Source organism: Sarcophilus harrisii, chromosome 4 (genome assembly GCF_902635505.1).
Source record: "Sarcophilus harrisii chromosome 4, mSarHar1.11, whole genome shotgun sequence".
Taxonomy (NCBI): domain Eukaryota; kingdom Metazoa; phylum Chordata; class Mammalia; order Dasyuromorphia; family Dasyuridae; genus Sarcophilus; species Sarcophilus harrisii.
Genome location: NC_045429.1, coordinates 337,679,756 through 337,690,129, shown reverse-complemented (window position 1 = coordinate 337,690,129; position 10,374 = coordinate 337,679,756). Strand labels below are relative to the sequence as shown.

The 10,374-nt window shown below is 41.3% G+C and overlaps 1 protein-coding gene across 1 annotated transcript in view; it reads left to right on the top strand.

Moving 5' to 3' along the window:
* The first annotated feature begins 151 nt into the window (after positions 1–151).
* The window catches only part of RAB5C (RAB5C, member RAS oncogene family), a 44,068-nt gene continuing 33,845 nt past the window's right edge, over positions 152–10,374 (top strand). Inside the window, exon 1 of the mRNA XM_012548272.3 lies at positions 152–276. The gene's annotated coding sequence lies outside the window, so the exon portion shown is untranslated. The remainder of the gene's footprint in view (positions 277–10,374) is intronic.

Sequence of the window (10,374 nt, the reverse complement as noted above, 5' to 3'; positions counted from 1 at the left end):
AAGTCCCAGGACACCCCGCCCCCGAGTCCTTTTTCCCGCCGCGAGATCGCCCCCTGCCGGCTCAGCGGGCGTGCCGGGAGACCCTCCTTTCTCATTGGTCTCGAATCCCTGTCAGTCACCCGGGACCGGAGAGGGGCGGGGCAAGATAGGAAGATCCGGATCCGGAGCGGCTGAAAGGCGGAAGTGGAGGCCGGAGCCTGGGACACTGCCGGGGGGGAGAGGAGCGGAGCCAGTCCGCAGAGCCGGGCCCTGCAGCTTCGTCGTCCCAGAGCCTCGGTGAGTAAACCTGTCCTGGCACCTCCGTGGGCTCCCGCCCACGCCTCAGCTCTGCCAGGCCTCTCCCTTCCCTCCTTTATCCCTCCTCCCCCCTCTCCGGCCGACCCCAGTTGAGGGGACACTGGCCCCTCCCAGGGTCCCGGCGTCTGACCCCTCCCCCGACCCGTAGTCCGACAGGGTGGGGGGGGGGTCTCCTCTGTCTACGCCCGGGCAGGGAGGACCCGAGTCCCGCGGCACGTCCTGCTTTGCCCTGCCCGGCTCAGGCCTCTGCGAGCCCCTCTTTATCCCTTTTCCTAGCGACTGGGGCGCCCCAGGGCCGACCCCCCGCTCCCGGCCTTGCGGTCGGCGTTATGAGCGGCTCCTGATCTCGGGGCTGTCGCCTGCGGGGCTGCGAGCGCCGCGCCCCTCCCCTCCTCCAGCTGTGGGGGGCGTTCCCCTTCTTCCCCGCCCCCCGGAAACCGTGCGCTTTTACCTGTCCTGGCCAGGGAGAGCTGGCTCCTGTCCTAATTTTTTCCCCAGTTGCCTGAGACCTCGTCGCCTGCTTTTCCGTGACTCGGGACTGACTCTGGCAGGGGGAGAGAGGGCGGGAAACGAGGATTTATTAAGCAAACCTACTATGCGCCGGGCGTTGCGCTAAGCGGTTTACAAACATCTTGGGTCCTCCCCACAGCCGTGTAAGAAGGTGCTCTAATCGATCCCTTTTACAGTTGAGGAAACCAAGTCGCTCAGAAGTGAAGTGACGCGCCCAGGGTCACACTGCGAGTGGCTTAAGTATTTGAACTCGGCTCTGCCTAACTCAGCATATTTCCATTACACCACATCTGGGTTTTTTTCTCCCTCCCCCTGGACACTAGCTTTCTGCTTAGCTTCCCTTTTCTCCGCTGCATTTCCCCCTTCCCGTCTTCTTTGTTTTACCGTCCTTTCCCCAAACTGTGGACTTGGGGTCATCCTGAGAGCAGAAATTCTGCCTGCTTTTAGGGGTAAATTGAGAGGATGCCTCCTTTCTTCGCTCTTTCCTCCCATCATGAAAAGGATTTATCATATCCTTTTCCTGTAGGTACAACCCCCTTTTTATGAATATCTTCCCTCATCCCCATCCATGTACTCAATTTTAGGTACAACTTTGGGTGGGTCAGTCCACTCTCTCAACTGTCTGCTCCTGGGTTGGCTCCCTCCTCTCAGAGCACGTGAGTGTTTTCCAAGCTTCCTCTGAGGGATGGCTCCTCCTAGGACAGCTGTCTGTTGGCTCCCTGGAAGGGGAAGTGAGCTAGGGACCTCCCAGAGGGCCAAGGGTGTTGGGACTGGAGGCTTCACCCTAAAGCAACAGGTTCAGGCATCTAGTGTTTACAGAGTGGATAGCTTTAGAGTTCTGACATATTTAGGAAACTTTACAACTATTTATGTGAATACTTACCTAAATAGAAATTGCCCTCCTAAGGGGCCCATTAAGTTTGTCTCTTTTGTTGGTGATTTGGGAGTGTTGCTTTCCATTGGGGGGGACCGTGGGAATCCAAAATAGAGGCCAAAGACTAGCTTAGTTTCCTTGAGGCTGTGATATTTGATATTTGCATCTGACTAAGAGGAGACCCCTCATGTCACAGGAGGCTCTTTAGCTTATCTTACGCCATTATTTGTGGTGATCCTAGTTTTCTTGAGGAATACTTAATATTAATAATCACTACAGTTATATTTTGTTTCTTAAGTTTCTGTTGACTTTTATATAACTATTGGTGCCTGACTCCTATCATTGGGTAGGTTTCTCTTTTTAAAATAGATTTTTGTTTTAGTTCTTTGGTGTATTTATTTCTGATGAGTAATTTATAACCCTGCTTAGAAATAGCAGTTGGAATTTAAATTTCTTCATTTATCTTTCCTACCTGTATATACACTGCTTGTTAAGGGATAAGACAGTGTGCTTTGGTGAATCAGGTTTAGTAAGGGGGTGGTGGATTTTTTTCCCTAGTCCAACTAGTCTACTCCTAGTAGCAAGAGAATTGCATTTCCCTTTCCTCCCTGGATTTCAATGAAATGTCATCTCTCCCTGCTGGCCTCTTCTCATCCCCCAACTGGGTTGGACAGGTGGGGATAAGCTTGTGAGCCATACTTCTTAATTTTCTGTGCACTTTCCCATCCCCCCATACCTGTAATACATGCTCATCAGAGCATGTTTTACTTTGGCATCCCAACAAAGTAGTTTGGGGTCTCAATGCTAGGGAGGGCAGATCATTGGCAATTAGAGTGTAGAAACCAAGCTCAATGTCACTTCATCTCTATGCTGTGCCCTGTACAAATTGGTACTTAACAATTTTTGATGATGAAGTGGTTATGAAAAGAAAGCAGTCTTCCTCCAACCCAGGATGGCTTGTAAACATTTTCTTAGAAGCTGCACAGTGTTGATTTCTGTTTGGAAACTAATGAATGGTCTCTCGTTCTGAAGGAAACCAAGAGTCTGAGAGAGAACACTGGTCATTTGCACTTCTGCTGCAGTTCCAGTAGAATAGAGATCCACAGAGATGCTTTGGGACTTGTTAGCTTTTGTCACAGATCTTCCCATTCCTCTACAAGTTGGGCTAGTGACCACTGGCTTGGATATGGATCTTTAGTATTCACATTCTGCTCTGCATACCTGTAGATTCTTTTTTAACCTTTTCTTCTCTTTTGCCTTAGGCCTGCTACTAATCTCCAGAACAATTATGTAGTTACTCTGATGCTAAAATACTCTACTTCCTGGGGACCTAAAAGTGATAGTGACTGAAAACTGCCCTGGGGGTCCTGCCAAACTGGATTACTGAAGGGAGGGGCACGTCAAGAAACCGGTAGAGGAGGTGTCTGGGCAGAGCAGGTCTCTATTCAATCCTAACTCCTAACTTTCATCTCCTAACTTTGTGCTACAAAACTGCTCACAGATGAGATGTAACAAATATATAGGTTTCTTTTTACCCTGAATCTATTGGTATGAAAATGGAGTATACCATGGATTTTTTTAATCTCTTCCCCCAAAGTAAACCCATCTCATCTCTTAAAAGTTTATCAAGTAGAGTTGGAATATCATAGGACCTTGTCCTATGGTTATCTATTTTTGTAACATAAAACCTTTTGGAGCATTACAGTTCATGTGTTGTCATGGGTTTTGTCAGGGCCCACTAATTTGAGTTCTGGTAATCTAGGGAAGTTAAGTGACCTAGTGGTTTAGTGTTGGGTTTCATGTCAGGAAGACTTTTTCAAATTTGATTTCAGACATTCATTATCTATGTGACCTTGAACAAGTCATTTAACCATTTTGTCTCGTTTTCCTCATCTGTAAAATGAATTGGAGAAGGAAATGACAAACTACTCCAGAATCTTTTTCACAAAATCCCCAGTTTGGTCACAGAGTCAAATACAACTGAAACAACTTAATAATAGCAACAACAAATCTAATATCTGTCAGTCTTTAACTCCCCGGGCTCATTGGAGTATATTTTTTTAAATGTCCTCTGAAGCCCAATAAGACAGGATAATCATGGTCAGGTTCCTTCTGGGTTTGGAGTCAGAATTCTAATCTAACCTCATTTCCTAGCAGTGTGACCTTGGGCAAGTCACTTAACCCCAATTGCCTTGACCCGCCCCCTCCCCCCAAAAGCATCGGCCTCCCAGAATTGTTGTGAGAATCAAATATGATTGTGATCTTAAAGTGTTTAGTGTAATGCCTGGCACATAGTAAGCATTATGTGAATATTAATTATTATTGTTATTATTAGGCTTTAGACTTTGAAACTAGCAAATAATAGCTCCTTCCACTTGTAGGAATGCCTGAGTGGCCTCTAGTCTAGAAAAGAATGGGTTAATTTAGAAAAGAAAGGCTTATTTAGCTTGGGTTCTTCCCATCCTAGGACTGAGGAGAGGTATTCACTCCAAGGGTAGGATAGACATGGTGCTAATCAACTCGGGTTCTTATAAATATAAGGAGAGATTTGGAGGATTGGAGCCACATGGGACATTAGAGGCTATGTAGTTGAATTCTTTTATAGATGAAGAAATTGTATTTTATTTGTTAATATTAATTTAATTATTAATATTATTTATTGTTGTACAAGCTATGTCTGGTACATGGAATATACTTTCTCAACTTCAAGTCTTAGAATCTCTCCCTTACTTTAAGGTTACTTCAAGCGATCTCTCCTGTTTGAGACCTTTGTACTTTTATTAAGTTGTTGGCCTTTTTTTCCCTCCATCTCTCTCCTCACTCGTATTCCCCCACTCTCATGCTTTCAATAGAAAATAAGTTTTTGTCTTTGTATCCCCAGTGGCTAACACAGAGGCTCCAGTGATAATAAATGCTCTTTGGTTATATACTATCATCTGTCCTTAAGCCTAACATCTACTTATTAGTAGAAGTAGCTAGGTAGGACAATCATAGATTTCTGGGCCTGGAATCAGGAAGATCTATCTGCCTGAGTTCATATTCAACCACAGACACTTGCTGGCTGTATGATCCTGGGAAAATCAATTAATTTCTGTCTGCCTCAGTTTCCTCATTTGTAAAATGAGAGTGATGATAATAGCACCTACTTTTCAGGATTGTTTTGAGAATCAATTGAGATAATTGTGGAGCCCTTACTTCAATGCCCAGCACATAGTAAGCACCATGAAAATGTTAGCTGCTATTATTAGCTATTATTATAAGTAGGGGGATTCTTAAGGTTATGATAACTGCTTCTTTGAGCAATGGAGTATTTGAAAAGTGGACAGCCCCATGTCTGACATTGCTTTTAAATAGTAGCAGTTAGATAAGCTTTCCCTGTACATCCCTGTGCCCACCAGCACTTTAGTCGTTTTTTGCTACTGCCTAATTTATTTTGTTATTTTCCCTTTCTCTTGTCTACTCCCTTCCTTTCCCCCCAAGTTTTCTATTTAGTGTAAAGCCACTTCCATTACTTGTGACTCTGGTAGCCAACAGCCTCACTAATTTCCAGAGCTCATTGTAGTTGCTTTTATTAAACCTTTTTACCTGCAAGGGGTTGGGAATCTCTTTGTTTCTTCACCACTCCTGATTCCTATGGAGTCCAAGGTTGGGAAGGAGATTGTGAACACCTAGATAATTTGTTTAAATCAATTTCAGATTCTCCTGGAATTGACAGTTAATCCCATCAGTGGGCCAGAATTCCATTTAACCAACTAAGTATTATCATATGCTTTATACTTTACCAGGATAGTGTGGAGCATTCAGAGAAATACAAAACATGTTTCTAAACCTCAGTTTATAACTGGGAAGACAATAACTAATATTTGCATTAGTGCGAAATATAGAAAGTTGTTATCCCCATTTTTCAGTTGAATAAACTGAGGCATAGAACTTTTTAAAGTCAGTTGCTCAGGATTACATAGCTAGTATATGTCTGAGGTGAATACAAATCCAGATCTTCCTTACTCTAAGTCCAGTGCTCTCTCTACTCTGCAACTTTGCTTCTCAAGACACACACATGGAATAATTGAGAAATATTAAGTATAACAGTTAGACCTTGGCTCAATTAGTTCCCCAGGTCTCTTGAGAGATTGTAATCCAGGCCTTCTGGGCTTATTTTGTCTTGCTTAGATCACTCAGGTTACCTAAAATGTATGTCTGCCAGAGCAGGGTCTCTGCCCTAGGGCATATATTGCTACATGAATTGTGATCCATAATGGTTGAATAATTAAAATCCTTCAATCCTTCTTGCTCTTTTATCTGAGGTGTAGCTTGAGTCTTGTTGGAAACATTTGGGATCATAACAAGAGTTATTTTTTAGCTTCTCCTGTTCATTTTATAGCTTTGCATGCTCTATAGGTGTTGTATTACATATTAGGAAGCATACTGAGGGTATCTGAATGGTGTGGAATAGGGACTTTAAAAACAACTCTTTCCCATTCATGAAAAGAAGATTTGAGGCTGAAGGGCTTTTCTTTTAAGGCACTATATAGCATAAAGCTTTTTAAATAGCTTGAGGCTTACATAATTGGGAGTTTCCATTTCTCCTAGTTCTTCCTTTTCTTCCCAATTATTTATCAGATATGAATCTTACCTTTGCTTGTCTTCCTCATTACTGATTTTTGGTATCAAATCCTCTGAAGTCAGGACTTGGGTCTTTGAGCAAGAAGATATTTTTCTAATGTAGAAATTAGATTTTGAGAAGGCACTTTTTCTAAGCAGATTATTAAAAAACAACAACAACAACAATAAAAATAAGCATCCATGAAGAACGCAGCTAGCTGCGAGAATTAATGTGAATTGCAGGACACATTGATCATCGACACTTCGAACGCACTTAAATCCAGTATCTTAAAGGTTCTTTAAATGTTCGGTATTCTTTTAGAATGCATTAGATTAAAAGGTGTGTGTTAGGGAAAACTCAAGGTGAAAGAGGTGTATAGGAATAATTACACAATTGGTTTATTGTATAAAAATTTCAGTTTGTGTGTGGGTGGGTGGGTGTATATGTGTCCACAAGTAATGGAATTCCCTTAGTTGCTCTGGACATGGGTTTTAGAGGAGTAGGATTATTATGAAAATCAAATTATGGAGCCACCAGTTGAAGGAGATTAAAACTGGCAGAATTTTTCCAAAAAATGTATTACATTTTGGTAATTCTTGTAATATTAAAAACTCTTTCATTATTATAACTGTTTTATGGTGATCTGTGATCAGTGATATTTGATGTTACCACTATAATTGTTTCGGTGAACCATGAACTTTGCCATATAAGATGGTGAATGGAATAAATTAATATGTATTCTAAGGGCTACACCAAAAATCCCAAACAGCAGCAACAACAAAAAAACTATGGTAGATACAAGAAAATAAAATGTTAAAGGATGTAATTTGTCAGAATTCCTAGTGGACCATGTATCTCTTATTCCTTATTTCCTTACTTGGCTCACAAATGAATTGTCCATTTGCTACAGATGTCAATTTGGGTGTTATTTATTTTTAAGTGTTTATTATCTCTTGTGTGAAGGAAGAGTTCTGGGGGAGATGGGATATGAAAATAAGATGCATTCCCTACCTTCTTAAGAATTTACCTTTCTTAAATCTTAAGAAAATTTGAGACCAAGGTGATAGAGGTGAAGTTCTTTGAATTTCATTTAGGTTCACTACCCATTTTCTTGTTACTTATTTGTTTGTTTGCTTGTTTTAATATCATGGCTGTGCTAAGACTTTATTGTTCCGCTATCTAGCTTCTACAAGAAGCTACAATTCTCTGGGTCTTTGGATACTGAGACAACTTTGAGAACTTTGAGTTATGTTTCCTGTGGCTATATAAACTGTGAAAGTAGATGGATAGTGGTTGGTTTCTGGTGACATCAGTGAGTCTAGGCAGAAGAAATTTGATTTGTTGGTGTCTGATACCTGACACCCACTTCCCTAATTCTTCCCTCAAGTGGAATCCCTTACTTCTTTCTAGTAGTGAGATATAGGAAGGCAACTAATTAAACTGCCTTTTTGAGGGGGAAGCCTCTTGAGAACTGTTAATTGACCTATACAGGATATTTAAAGAGTGCATACTACTTATATCCATGGCTTAGTGGAGAAGTTTTCAGTTTTCCCAATTTGAGATCCTTGGAGTCCATAGTTCCCCTGTTCTTGACTAGTTTAATCCTTCCCAGCATGAATGAATGCAAAGGTGGGCGTTACTTTTGACAAGAGAACAGTTAGAAAATACTTCGTATGTAAATGATCACAGAAGCAAAAGTATACATTGCCTTGTTATATACAATGATCCTGGAAGAGATCAGACAATAAACCATATTTTGAGAACTACTGGTTTGGGAGGTAGGGGAGGTAGGGATATAGTGAGACATTCAGCAGAGGATGCTATTGTAAGGCATTGACTATTTCTTACAGAACTCTTTCTCATTGCTCTCCTAAATTTAGAAGCCTTGTTCTTTCTTATTGGAGGTGAGGCAATGGGCCTGTGGGGCAAGATGAGATCAAAGCAAATTAAATTTTGGTAGTTGTATGTGTGGAGTTGGAGGACTTGAATTAAAGTTATGACTAGAGACTTAATGTCTTTGGTACCTTGGACAAATCATTTTTCCTCTCTATGCCTCTTTAAATCTCATACAAGCATAGAATAGATGCCTCCAATATTCTGACCACTTGCTCTTGCAAAAATCTTAGTTCAATCTAAGCTCTAATAACTTGAAAATTGCATTAAGACTTTTGGGACACTTTATATAACAGGCACTGTGCTAGGCTCTGAAGATAGAAAGGCCTCATTCTTTAGCAGCCAGACTCCTAGAAAAAGCGATCTACATTCTTTGCTTCCACTTTCTTATTATCATCTCCCACTCACTTCCCAGTCTCTCATCACTGAAACGGAAACTTTTCTTTACAAGATTCCTAGTGCTCTCTTATTAGCTCAACCCAGTGGCCTCAATCTTCATTCTTGATTTCTCTGCAGCATTTGCCACTCTTGATCTCTCTACTTTCTAGGTACTCTCTCCTTCCTGAGTATTCATGGTATTCTTTCCTACTTTTCCAGCCCTTTCTTGGCTGTTCCTTCTCAGTCTCTTTTGCTGGATCATCATCCTTGTACCTCTCATATCTCCTAGCTGTTGGTATATACCAGGGGGCTGTCCTGGGCCAAATATCCTTTTCTCTTTTGGTGATTTCATGAGTTGTCTTGGATTCGGTTGTGGATAATAAGTAGATGTAACCCTAGTCTCCCAGCTGGAATTCAGGCACAGATGGATGTCTTAAATTTATCATACCTAAAATATTGTCTTCACCTTCTCCCCTCTCCCATAATATATCTCTTTATATGTTAAGAGCACTGCCATTCTTCCAATAAATAAGGCTCAAAATGTCAGCATTGACCTCAGTTCTTCCCTCTTCCTCACCTGTAATCCATTGACAAATCTTGTTGGTTTTATCTCCATAACATATTTTGATGTTTCTTCCTCTGCTTATAGCCATCACCTTCATTTTGGCCCTCATAATCTCTCCCTTGGGCTAGGGCAGTAACTTCTTAGTCTCCCTGCCTCAAGCCCCTCCTGTCTTCTCCATAAGATGCCAGATTGATATTCCTAAAGCAAAGGTATGACCTTATCACTCCTCTACTTCTCAGCTCTAGAGGCTTTTTCTTACATTTAAAGAGAAAATACAAATTTTTCTGACTTCAAAAGTAAGTCCTTCACAATCTAGCTTCAGCCTATCTTTCCAAATTTGTTGCACATTACTTTTCTTCATGTGCTCTCTGGCCACATTGACCGACTTACTGCAAAACTAGTAGTTCAGTTTAGTTAGATTGCAGTGTATAGGGACCCGAGTAATGAACAATAAGATGGAAGGGGCAAGGTTATAAAGAATTTTAAGTATTACATCAAAGAATTTATATTGGGTTCTAGAGTTAATATTGGTGATTTGGGATAATGGGTATGGAGAGAGGCCTGAGGCAAGGAGATTAAAAAGGCTATGGCAGTAGTAAAATCAAGAAGTAATAAGAGTTTGTGCTAGGATTGGTGTGAATGAAAAAGTGCAGAGAGAGAAACAATAAAATTTGTGGAGATGATTGAGGGTAAACATTTCAGGACACTGAGGCTCTGGTTCTGGAGGTTATAGTTCCCTATGCAGTAATAGGAAAGCTTGGAAGAGAGTTTTCTGGGGAAAGATAATGAGTTCTGCTTTCATTTTGTTGAGTTTGAGATGTATTTGGAATTTCTCTTTTAAAATGTTTAGACAATTGGTGATTCTGGATTGGAGCTCAGGAGATAGTCTAAGGTTGGATTTATCAATTTGGAAGCCATCTGGTAAAACTAAATCCATAAGGGCCGATGAGCTTATCAAATAAGAGTGTGCAAAGAGAGGAGGAGCCTGCAGAGAGCCTTGGGATAAATTTACAATTAAAGTATGATCTGGATAAAAATCCAGCAAAAGAATCTGACAAGAATTGGGTAAGCACTAGAGGATATGGAAGGTGTTCGGCAGTGGCAAAAGTTTCAGAAGGTCATGAAGGAGGAGAACAGAGAAGAAACTGTTTGGCAGGCTTTAAAAAACTAGAGATGAATTTGGAAGAGACTAGTTTCAGGTGAGTAATGAAATCTAAAGCTAGATAGACTTAAAGGGAATAAGAAGTTAATGAA